This window comes from Canis lupus, chromosome 13 (genome assembly GCF_003254725.2).
Source record: "Canis lupus dingo isolate Sandy chromosome 13, ASM325472v2, whole genome shotgun sequence".
In the NCBI taxonomy this organism is placed as follows: domain Eukaryota; kingdom Metazoa; phylum Chordata; class Mammalia; order Carnivora; family Canidae; genus Canis; species Canis lupus.
This window is the reverse complement of record NC_064255.1, coordinates 58,324,573-58,337,655: the sequence shown is the minus strand read 5'-3', so window position 1 is coordinate 58,337,655 and position 13,083 is coordinate 58,324,573. Positions and strand designations below refer to the sequence as shown.

Genomic DNA, 13,083 nt, shown 5'->3' with positions numbered 1-13,083 from the left:
CTCATTTAAAAACTCTCAGCGTTTCTACGATATAATTCTGAGTTAAGTGAAAGTACCACATAAAGCATTAAGCTAAATCAAATTAATACCATGTGTGTTGAGAGTCCTACATCTTACCCAGAAACATATGCCAATGATTTCAGCATTTGTTACACCTTATTGCTATATACTTTTGGTGCTGTTTGACTTCATTTACATTAATGTGTTAGATAAAACTTAAATAAAGGAGAAATTAAGAATTAGGTATTATTCATATCAAACATTGTAGCACCACTATTTTTACCCAAATCTTGGAAGTAAAAATTCTTACAGGAAAGATATCTAAGCTTTTCAAATTATATCTATAAACATAACTAGAGTTTCAAAGAGCATTTATCTCTGAGTCTGAGTTATAGCTTGCTTCATTGCTCCCTCAACACCAAATTTTCCACTATAGATGTGGGGCATATGCTCTTTCAGCTCAGTATGCTGTAGAGCCCAAGTGTGGCACATTTACACTGGCAGCTCCTTGGGAAGAAAAAAAATAGCACGGGGAACATGGAAATCTTACAGTAGAGGAGGTTCAAAATACAAATGTTGAAGTGCTAAGCTCTCAGAAAGTAATAATTTCACTGATTTTTATTAGGAAGAGGATATATGAGCATAGCAATGAATGGTAAATCAGCATTTCTGCCTCTTTACCAGCTTTTATGATCGGCATTAATGGTGGCAACTGTCACAGAGATTATGGCTGCTTTATTTCAAGGGAGTCTAAGAGGCAGAACGTAGTGTGAGTATTTTATAAACATGTATTTTTAAAGTCAGCCATTTGAGTTTGCAGGGATGACAAATGATTCCTGGGAGGGCTTAAACAGGGAGAGGGATGGAGTAGAGGAGGGAAGAAAGTGGAGAAAATAGTATCATTTATTTGATGTAGAAATTTGGATGTTAGTTATAGTCCACATTTCTGTTAGCCATTTTATCCTAGCCTAAGTGGTGCCAAAATTATTTTATTGATCAGCTATCCTGGGATTGAAAAAGCCACATTCTGACCGGAGCCATGTGACTTTTACTTCCCATTACAAATCAGTATGGGCCTCCAGAGTGTAGTTGGTTTAACTACATTTGTGATTATTTTGTTGAAGATAAAATCCCCTATCTGTCACTTCCCAGAACGTCAAGCCCTTATGTGAGGTTTACAAAGTCATAGGGAGGAGATAATCCCTGCCATCTTTCTTCTTGTGTGTTCTATATGTTTGATAAAAGGGAGCTAATGTATATGACTATGGTACAAAATGTACCCAAAGCAAATTGTTCCTGTTGAATAGCAGTAGTACCATTTGCTAGAAAGGAAGCTCTCAGGCAGTTTTCTGACTGAAAAACATTTTGTAGATGGAATATATATAAAGACATCAACATGCTTGCTCTGTTCTCATTGCTCTATTAGAGCTGCAGCTACTGAAGCCATTATGATAATGTCCGGAGGTTTTAGGAAATTTGTTGGTGCAGAGATGGAGGAAAGACCCACTTACAGGACCTGACTCTCAGCTTGTATAGCTGTCTTCTATAGTAAACTCTTGGCATTTCAAACTTCTTTTTTCCCCCTTTACTCCCAAGTTGTTAGACTATTTCTTTTGCTCATTTATTCCTTCATCAACAAACACTTATTTAATTTTTAATATATACCAGGGATTCTACTAGAATTTGAGTATACAGTGGTGAATGAGATAGAAATAGTTTCTGTGTCCAGAAAACTCTAATGGAGAGATGAAATATGAGACAAGGGAGTGAATTGCTCAAGAAGCAAATGGCAGAGCCACCTGATTTGGTCTATAGAGGTTAGGAAGGGCTTCCCGGATGAAGCAGCTTCTAACTAATAACTAAAGGATGAAGTAGGAGTTAAATTCCACATCAGATGGTTTCATAAGACAATGTATATGAAATAACTTATAAATAGTTAAGTACTACATAGAGATTATATTCTATTATTGGTCTTCTTGCAGTCAGGTAGCCTTAAAATATCAGGGACCTCAAAAATCTCAATATATTTTGCTATATTGTGGCAGCAGTATTGTTATTGGTGGTAGGAAGAATCTTATTTATAGCTGTGGTTTTCCATATCCTGGTAAAATACATCATTTTCTAGAACTGGTGCTGTATGCCCAACTATCTAAAATATTTTGCCTACTTAAATTTAGGGACTCACGTAGGCCTTTCTCATTGGGAGGGGTTGGGAGGTTGAACAGCTTTCATCCAGGAGTGGAGCCAAATGTTTATGACTACTGCTTGCCTGATCCATAGGGAGATGGTTTTAGTGTGATAGGGATTCAGAAAAGCTGGGTTCTTGTTCTGATGTAAGGAATTTGTTTTGTTTTGTTTTAAAGATTTTATTGATTTATTCAGGAGAGACACAGAGAGGAAAGAGGCAGAGACACAGGCAGAGGGAGAAGCAGGCTCCATGCAGGGAGTCCAATGTGGGACTCGATCCCGGGACTCCAGGATCATGCCCTGAACCAAAGGCAGATGCTCAACTGCTGAGCCTCCCAGGCATCCCTGATGGAAGGAATTTGGTAGGCAGATGGCTCAAGACAAATCACTTAATTTCATTTGGTCTCATTACCTCATCTGCAACATGATTACCTCTAAGAGACAATCTGTGGTAAACTTGCTAGTGCAGTTTCTTTATTTTAAGTACTAATATTCCCAAATCATCTATTTGTTTGTTTGTTTATATGTAGGCTCCACATCCAGCATGGGCTCCTTGAACTCATGACCTCGAGATCAAGACCTGAGCTGAGATCCATAGTCGGACACTTAATCAACTGAGCCACTCAGGGATCCCCTAAATCATTTATTAATGTTTGCTTTTTTAATGTCATATTAAGAATATCAGTAGAGCTTGAGTCATTTGCTGATTTGCTTACTCCATGGGGCAAGTTTGATTAGCTACTAATCCAAAGGGAACAGGTGTAAGCTGCATGTACATCTAAGTATATTCTTCACATGTATGTGTGTATAAGTGCTCGCCGGCAAATTGCTAAATTAAGAAATATCTTCAGAATGAAATGAAAAATGCCTTAAAAATGTCAACATGTTTTTCTCCCTTTGCTTATTAAGTTCAATTTTTTTTTTTGGTCCCAGATTCAGGAATGATCATTTTTAGAAGGGACTAATAGATAACATCTGTTATATGAACATATATGAATTGAGGCTCATATAATGCAGTAGTATAACACTGAATGTGTAGTGATTGTGAGGTTTGTCAGAGACTAAAATAAGACCTTAAATACTTTATATAGTGAAAGCAATGATAGGTAAATGTCTGTGGGATAGTTTAGCTAATTGTTGATGATGTTTTAATGTTCTATGCCTACAACTCAGAGCTTTCTTCTTAACTTAGACTGTTAGCTTACTTTTTTTACTTATTAAACCATCTCAAATAAGGCTACCTGATAGAGAATAATATAGATATGCCTTAAAACAAATCTGTTGTTCAACTTCTATTAACTACAGATATCCTCACAAATGTTGAAACAGTGACTTTGACAAGTTTCTTCTCTGAAGTTTTAGAGGGACCTTTATCAGTGACATTCTTTCCCCCCTCTTCAATGCTTATATGACCACTGGTCCTCACTTTAGGTTTAAAGAACAGTGGGATATGTGAGGGAGATATCAAGATAGATGCCTAGCCAGTGAGCCAACGTGAAGAAGATTTGAGTAGCATTTCCCTGATAAAAGCTAATTTCTGGGCTTTATTAGTCCTGGCAAGGAGATTCAGACTGCTAGATGACATTTATTTTTAAAATTGGACAAACAGTAGTCTTAAGTTGATGCATAAGCTGTTGCTGTTTCCATGTGAAACAAATAAACAGCATGTCAGGAAACAGACTGTAAAAGCAAGAACAAAACCCATTCATGCTTTTAAATTTCCTGTGGCAATCAGACAACAAGCTGATGCCAACCCCACTTCTGATTTATGAAAATCCCGAGGGAAGGAAAGAAATCACACATTTTCTCTCTTCATTTACTCTTCTACTAGTACTGTCAATTCTTTTTATGGAAGTATAATTGACATATTATTTTTGGGTATATACCTCATGATTCAATATTTATTTATTTATTTGAAATATTTTATTTATTTATTCATGAGAGACACAGAGAGAGAAGCAGAGACATAGGCAGAGGGGGAAGCAGGCTCCCTGTGGGGAGCCCGATGTGTGACTGGATCCCTGTACCCTGGGATCATGCCCTGAGCCGAAGGCAGATGCTCAACCACTGAGCCACCCAGGTGTCCCATGATTCAATATTTGTCTACACTATAAAATGATCATCCACAATGTCCAGTTTCCCTGTTAACTTACATACCATACCATATGATATTATTGGCCAGAGTCACCATGCTGTGTATTACTTATTTATGACTGGAAGCTTGTACCTCTTTACCCTCTCTCCTCTTTTGCCCGTCCCAGAACACCCCATCTTTCTGGCAATCACCAATTTGTTTTCTGCATCTGCGAGTTTTATTTTGTTTGTTTTGTTTTTAGATTCCACATGTAAGTGGAATCATGTGGTATTTGTGTTTCTCTGACTTATTTCATTTAGCATAATGCCCTCAAGTTTCAGCTATGTGGTAGCAAATGACAAGATTTCATTCTTTTATGGCTAAATAGTATTCTATTGGATATTTATAGTACCCCTTCTTTGTCTATATAACTATCTATGGCTACCTAAGTCATTTCTGTACCTCAGCTATTATAAATAATGCTACAATGAACCTGGGGGTGCATGTATGTTTTCAAATTAGTGTTTCTCTTTTTAAAAAGACTGTATTTATTTATTCATAAGAGACACAGAGAGGCAGAGACATAGGCAGAGGGAGAAGCAGGCTCCCACTGGGGAGCCTGATGTGGGTCTCCATCCCAAGACTCTGGGATCACACCCTGAGCCAAAAGCAGAGGCTCAACCACTGAGCCACCCAGGCATCCCTGTTTCTTGTTTTCTACAAGTAAATACCCAGAAGTGGAATTGCTGGATTATATGGTAGTTCTATTGCTGGTTTTTTGAGGAACCTCCTAATATTTTGGCCATGCTAATTTACATGCCGAGCAGCAGTACATAAAGGTTCTTTTTTCCCCACATCCTTGCCAACATTTACCATTTCTTGTCCTTTTGGTAATAAGCCATTCTGATAGGTCTGAGGTGATATCTTATGGTGGTTTTGATTTGCATTTCCCTGATGTTTTATTGATTTATTCATGTGTCAAAAAGACACGTTGAGTGTCTTTTTATGTGAATGTTGGTCATCTCTGTGCTGTCTTTGGAAAAATGTTCAGGTCCTCTGTCCATTTTTTTTTAAGATTTATTTATTTATGATAGACATAGAGAGAGAGAGGCAGAGATGCAGGCAGAGGGAGAAGCGGGCTCCATGCCGGGAGCCCGACGAGGGACTGGATCCCGGGTCTCCAGGATCAAGCCCTGGGCCAAAGGCAGGCGCTAAACCGCTGAGCCACCCAGGGATCCCTCCTCTGTTCATTTTTAAGTTGGATTTTTTGGGTTCTCTTTATTATTGAGTTGAATATTTTAGATATTAACCCCTTGTCAGATATGATTTGCAAATGTATTCTCCTATTCAGTAGGTTGTCTTTTTATTTTGTTATTGATTTCTTCACTTACAGAAGCTTCTGAGTTTGATGTAGTCTTATCTGTTTTTTTTTGCATTTGTTGCCAATGTCTTTGGTGTCAGATCCCACCCACGCCCCCGCCAAAATCACCATGTTATACTCTATGTTGGCAAATCGAACTCCAATTAAAAAATATACAAAAAAATCACCAAAACTGATATCACTGATATCAGAGGAATTACTGCCTATATTTTCTTTTAGGAATTTTTTGGTTTCTGGTCTCACATTAAGATCTTTATACATTTTTAGTTAATATTTGTCCATGGTGAAACTGATCCAATTTCCTTTTTCTCTTTCTTTCTTTCTTTTTCTTTTTCTTTTTCTTTTTCTTTTTCTTTTTCTTTTTCTTCTCTTTCTTTCTTTCTTCTTCTTCTTCTTCTTCTTCTTCTTCTTCTTCTTCTTCTTCTTCTTTCTTTCTTTCTTCTTCTTTCTTTTTCTTTTTCTTCTCTTTCTTTCTTTCTTTCTTTCTTTCTTTCTTTCTTTCTTTCTTTCTTCTTCTTTCTTTCTTTCTTCTTTCTTTCTTTCTTTCTTTCTTTCTTTCTTTCTTCTTTTCTTTCTTTCTTTCTTTCTTTCTTTCTCTCTTTCTTCTTCTGTCCAGTTTCCCAACACCATTTACTGAAGAGATTGTTTTTTACCCAATTGTATATTCCTGTCTCTTTGACATAAATGAATTGACCATATGTGTATGGGCTCTCTATTCTAGTCTATTGATTTGTGTCTATTTTTGTGCCAGTACCAAAATGTTTTGATTACTATCACTTAGTAGTGTAATTTTACATCAGGGATTGTGATACTTTCAGCTTTGTTTTTTTTTTTTTTTTTTTTTTAATTTTTATTTATTTATGATAGTCACACAGAGAGAGAGAGAGAGAGAGAGGCAGAGACATAGGCAGAAGGAGAAGCAGGCTCCATGCACCGGGAGCCCGACGTGGGATTCGATCCCGGGTCTCCAGGATCGCGCCCTGGGCCAAAGGCAGGCGCCAAACCGCTGCGCCACCCAGGGATCCCTGTTTTTTTTTTTTTTTCTCAAGATTGCTTTTATTATTTGGGATCTTTTGTGGTTCTATACAAATTTTAGGATTTTTGTTTAGTTCTGCAAAAAATTCCATTGGAATTTTGATAGATATTGCATTGAATTTGTAGATTGCTTTGGATAGTACAAACATTTTAATAATGCTAATTCTTCTAGTCCATGAACATGGTGTATCTTTCCACTTAATTAAATCTTTTTCAATTTCATTTATCAGGGTCTTATAATTTTCAGAGTACAGGTGTTTTCATGTCCTTGGTTGTATTTATTCCTTGGTATTTATTCTTGTGATCCAATTTTAAATGAATTGTTTTCTTAATTTCACTTTATGCTACTTTGTTATTAGTGTGTAAAAATGCAATATATTTCTGTATCTTAGTTTTTTTTTGTAACTTACTTTGTATCCTGCAACTTTACTGTATTTATCAATACTAACAGGTGTGTGTGTGTGTGTGTGTGTGTGTGTAGTCTTTAGAGTTTTCTATATATAAAATCATATCATCTGCAAATGGTGAGTTTTAATTTTTTCCTCCTAATTTGGATGCCTTTTCTCTTCCCTGGCTAATTGCTGGGCTTAGAAGGGTGGATTTGGGTAAGGAGAGAGAGAGAGAGAGAGAGAGAGAGAGAGAGAGAAACAGACATGGTTGGGGAGGGAGAGACAAAGAAAAAGAAAAAAAAATAGAAAAAACTTCCAAATTCATTCTATGAGGTTAGCATTAGCCTGATACCAAGACCAGATAAAGACCCCACTTAAAAAAGCAATACAGACCAACATCTCTGATGAACATAAATATGAAAATTTTCAAAATACTGGCAAACCTAATCCAACAATACATTAAAAAAGACATTCACCACGATCATGTGGGATTTATTCCTGAGTTACAAAGGTAGTTCAATATTTTTAAATCAATTAATGTGATACACCATATTAATAAAACAAAGGATAAGAACTATATAATCCTCTTAATAGGACAGAAAAAGCATTTGACAAAGTCCGACATCCACTCATGATAAAAACCATCAACAAATAGGTTTAGAGAGAATATACCTCATTCTAATAAAGGTCATCTATGAAAAACCCACAGCTAATATCATCCTGCATAGGGAAGAACTGAATAAGACAGGGATGTTCACATTTACCACTGTTAGAGCAATCTCCTTTACATATGGTCTAGGCACTTTTCGATCTGTTGCTTTGGTGCTGGGTTCAGGAGTCTGTGCATGAGCCCTCTAAGAACAGAATTTCTGTTTTCTGTAGCCTTATGTTTCTTCTGGATATAAGCCCCATTGGTTGGCAAAGCCAGATGTTTTGGGGGCTCATTTCTTTACTGCAGGGTTGGGGTGCCTTCAGTGGGTCACAAACCCCTTCCTCCCTAGGGAGAAGCTCCACATTTGTGAGATCCTTCCTTCCTGAGTCCTTCTGATTGTGAATTGAGCTGGAGGTGAGGTTTTTGGTGAGACTGTCTCTGTGTCTTCCACCTGTCTGGATGTGTCCCTTTAATTTTTTGTTGTGAAAGATCTGTTCAGCTAGTTAAACTATTTTTTTCAGAGGGAATTGTTGCCATGTAGTTGCGGGTTTGTTGTGTCCATGAAAAGAGGGAAGTTCAGGATCCTCCTATGTGGCTATCTTGAACTATAGCCTTCAAAATTTTTCTTCTGTTTTATATTATTGATATTATTTCTGTTACTTTTTAATATTAATAAAGTATATATCAGTAATAAAATTTAAAGGAGTGCTTATTTATTTCTTGGTAATGTAGAATTTCTTTTTTTCTTTCCTTTTGTAGTGGAGAAAAAAGTGTTTCTTGTTACTGATTGTTGATATTGCGTGAGTGCCTTAAAACATGCGCGTGCACACACACACACACACACACACACACACCTGAAAACAGAACATTTTCTAGCATTCAGGATACCAGAGTTCTAAGTCCAATGGTGCCTCTCACTAGAAATGTGCCTGAGTTGGTGCAACACTGGCCACCCAGATCCCCCAATTCCCTGAAGGCTCATGGCTCACAACTATATCTGTCAAAAAGTAGAAATGTGATGGCTACCAAGAACAATTTTATAGAAAAAGGTAGATGTGCAGATTTTCCTGTCTAGGAAAAGAATGCTTTCTTGCCTTAGTTCTTGACCTGTCCCTGTAAGAAGCCCTTGTACTATGACCAGTTGCAGTTCACACACTATCTTTACACACCTTCTCTGATTAGATCCTCAAAACTCCATAATTTGGTGAAAACAAGTGTCATTATTCCTACTTTACAGTAGAGAAGGCCAAGGGTAAAAAAAATGAGTGACTTGCTTCAGGTCACAAAACTGGCACATAATAGAGCTGGGGTTCAAGTATGTGTATGATAATTCCATACTGAGTGTTTTTGCCACTTACATAGTGCTGCTTTCTCAAAAGGCACTTAGTGCTATGTCACTTAGATAAATTAAGTGTATCAGAGTATTGATTTGGGCTTCTTGCTTGCTGCTGTAGAGATTTTGCCTTCTTTATCCCAAAGATGTAGTCTTTTCAGTTCTTTTTCTTAGGATTCTCCTAAGAGCATTGGTATTTTAGGTTTGGAAGAAAAAAAATTTAATAGTAATGATATTTTTTAGCTTTGGAAGGAAAATTTACCAGGTCTCCAGAATATAGCTTCAGTAGGTTTTCAAAAAGCACAGAAGCTTTGCAGCAGGACTTTGTCAGAGGAAAATTGGGTCCAAATATTAAGAGAGGCAGAGGTGGGTAAAGTTGGAAAGGAGTATTAGCCAGTTTAGAAGGAATCTTCCATGTTCCATTAGTAGTGAGGACCAGTTTCTTCTCCTCTGGGGCTCCCTGAAGCACAGGCTGGACCCCAGTAGCCAATGTTAATGCTACACACCTAGGGAAAATCTCCTTGTCCACATTTTGCCCAGAACCAATGGTACCACATGCATTAAGGCCTCTTCAGGACGGTTCAGCACACATACCAATGGTGATCAGTGTGGACTGAAGACTTGAGTACCCTTTCTTGAATATTTTTGGTTCCACAAGACTCTCCATTTTTGCATGACTATCTGAAGGGGTGGTTCCTTACATTTCTTGTCATATAGGCAGATGTGGGCTTAGAATATACCTATGCAATTTAGGAAAAGTGAAGAACTATGACATTTCTTATACCTGACTTTTGTGGAGTGGTAATCTCATAGGCTCCTCATATGCATACCGTACGGTTTTATTGATTGACTGGTAATCTCCTGGATGAAATTGCAGTTTCTCTCAGGTGGCGGTTATCCTTGGACTAATTTGTGTAGTCTCCGTCACTAAAACTGTACAATGGAAGTAGCAGGAATTCATTAAACAACAACAACTACAATAACAACGAACTGAATTTTCAGATATAGACTTAATTCTGACCTTGGATAAATAATTAGTTAATTTGAATACTGAATATTCTGTTGAAATAAAATTTTTTTTCTATTTTTTTTCTATTTCTTTATTTTTCTGATCCAGTTTGACCACACCTTAGAAGGATTCTTCCCTACTTATAACCAGAATCACGGGCTTTACGCATGTGTGCAACTCCAGACTGGTATTCTTTCATTTTAAACCTTTTGTTCTGTTTTGTGTTCCTGGCCTTACATTTTGTTCTTGCTTGCCTAAATTCTGCTACTTTGCCTAACCTCTTGAGATGGATGACCCAGTTTTGTGGACTACATTGGCTTTGCTTTATCTCCTGGCCATTGCCTTTGGATCATCCTTGTCTCCATACTCTGCAGAATCTGGACATTCTGGCCTTACTAATGGCCCCAAAGATTTCATTTGGAGTCCTTCCCTCTGTCCCTCTCCTCCTCCTCCCCCTTCTCTCTTTCTCTTCCTTCTTTCATGTTCTTTTGGTTAAATTTATTCATGAGTATCCCATATTCAATTAATTTTTTAAGAAGTTTTTTTTATTAAGAAATATTTCAAACATACACTAAAGTAGAGTATTATAACAAACTTCCATATATGCCATCAAGACTCAGAATGACCAATATTTTGCCAACTTAGCTTTGTCTATAGCTCCTTTTATTTTGCTGAAGAATTTTAAAACACATGTTCTCAAAAGCAAAATCATTTTAAAATAAATACCAGGTATTATGTCATTTTATCATAACATGCATCAAATGAATTCCTAAAAAAAGTCAACTTCTTATGTAACCCACGACATTATTACATCTAACAAAATTAATAATTCACTTAATGGTTCACATATAAATTTTTCTGTCTAAAAAATGTCTTTTTTCTGGTTTGTTAAAATTAAGATCCAAAGATCACTCATCACATTTACTTATATGTCTTCAGTCCTCCTATTAGCCATCACTTCAAACACTGTAGGTTGGTTTTGAACTTTATGTAAATAAAAACATTTACATTTATCTATATATCCAGAAGTGAAATTGCTGGATTTTATGTGAGCTCTATTTTAAGTTTTTTAAGGAACTTCAATATTCTTTTCCATAGTTGCTGGACCAATTTACATTCCAACTGAGTACAAGGGGTCCGTTTTCAATATATCCTCGCCAGCACCTGTTATCTTTTCTTGATGATAGTCATTCCAACAGGTGTGAGGCTAACATTCTAATCATGTTTCATTGTGATTTTGACTTGCATTTCCCTGATGGTTAGTCACAAACGTCTTTTCATATGTCTGGCCATTTGGATGTCCTCTTTGCAAAAATCTCTAGTTATTCTTCCCATTTTTAAATCAGAATGTTTTTTGTTATTAAGTGGACTGAGTTCTTTAAATATTTTGGATATTAACACCTTATCCAATATATGGTTTGTGAAAACTTACTCCCATTCTATAGGTTGTCTTTTAATTTTGTTAATTGTTTCTTTCGCAGTACAAAAGGTTTTGAGTTTCATGTAGTCTCATTTGTTGATTTTTGCTTCCGTCGTTTGTCCTTCTGGTATTATGTCTAAAAAAATCATTGCCAAGACCAGTATCAAAGAGCTTCTTCCCTACCTTTTCTCCTGGGAGTATTATGGTATCAGGTCTATATTTAATTCTTTGATCCATTTTGAGTTACTTCTCTCTTTTTTTTTTATAATTATTTAAGACCTTTACTAATAGGTGCTTGCCATTTGTTGACTTTTTTGAAAAAAATCAAGCTGTAAACTTTTATTACAAATTAAAAATGAAGTTCTTAAAAAACTCACTTAACCGGAACTTAAAAACTTGAAACAACTTAAAAGCCTCTATAAATGTGTTGAGGCTTTTAAAAAAAATGGATTTTTCATTATCAAAAATAAATGTTTTTAGGTAAAAATAATAAAAGCCCCATGCTGCATAGATAATGCAGATAGTTCTACCTATCTGGTCAATGGGAAAAAAGGCAAGCATTTAAGGTCTTTAGCTCCAATCTTTTGTTTGTTGCTTATTGCTGGAATTTCATACTTTTTTTTTTTTTTTTTTCATACTTGTTTCTTCTTGTTGGATGACTAAACCAGATGGTGGGAGAGATGATAAACTGGTATTTACTCAGCCTGGCCCCACTGTGCCTCCCAGGTGGATGAATTCTCAGCTAGTGGAGCTGCTGCTCTGGTCTCTTTGCCATCTGGTGGTTTAGGGTTTTCTGGGCATCTGCCTCAGTGACTAAAGTTGCAGGGGTACCCACGCGGAGGTGACTTCTGACTTTGGGTTTCATCTCCATGATTTTCCTTATCTTCTTCATTGCCGGCCTCTTTGGACTATCTTCGGCCAGGAGGCCCCCTGTGGAACCCTAATCTATAACTCCCATACACATGGTGTCTCACTGGTCTAACTTGTTCTCCTGCACCCTGGTGGTCAGCAGCTTCCATCACTTCTCCTTGCACAGAAGGGTTGGAAGACTGTGGTTCACTCCCATAGGGTCTGCAGATGGTAAGGTGGGAACCCCCACCTGTGCTGTGCCTACGGTCTTGGGCCTGGCCTTGGGGAGCACTCTCTGATCCCTTCTTTTTCCCGCTCTCACTACTCTGATAGTTCTGTGGTTGGAGGAAATCCCTGGGTGGCTCAGAGGTTTAGCGCCTGCCTTTGGCCCAGGGCGCGATCCTGGTGTCTCAGGATGGAGTCCCACGTCGGGCTCCCGGTGCATGGAGCCTGCTTCTCCCTCTACCTGTGTCTCTGCCTGTCTCTCTCTTTCTCTCTCTCTCTCTCTCTCATAAATAAATAAATCTTAAAAAAAAAAAAAAGAATTCTGTGTTTGGAGAACCCCTACCACATGGATAGTGCCTGTAATGGTTAGGGTTGGCTGCCTACTTACCGCCTTGCATGGCTTGTCACATTTGCTGCCTCTGCACCAACAAAAGCAAATTTCAGGATTTCCATCTCCTACATTGCGAAGGTACTTTCTGGGGTTCTTCTTTATGGCAGTCTGACATACAAATACATCTTCCTCTGTGTG

General features: G+C 37.4%; 1 pseudogene; it reads right to left on the bottom strand.

Moving 5' to 3' along the window:
• Positions 1 to 12,175: 12,175 nt before the first annotated feature.
• On the bottom strand, positions 12,176 to 12,685 carry LOC112652170 (Y-box-binding protein 1-like; annotated as a pseudogene).
• Positions 12,686 to 13,083: the final 398 nt, after the last annotated feature.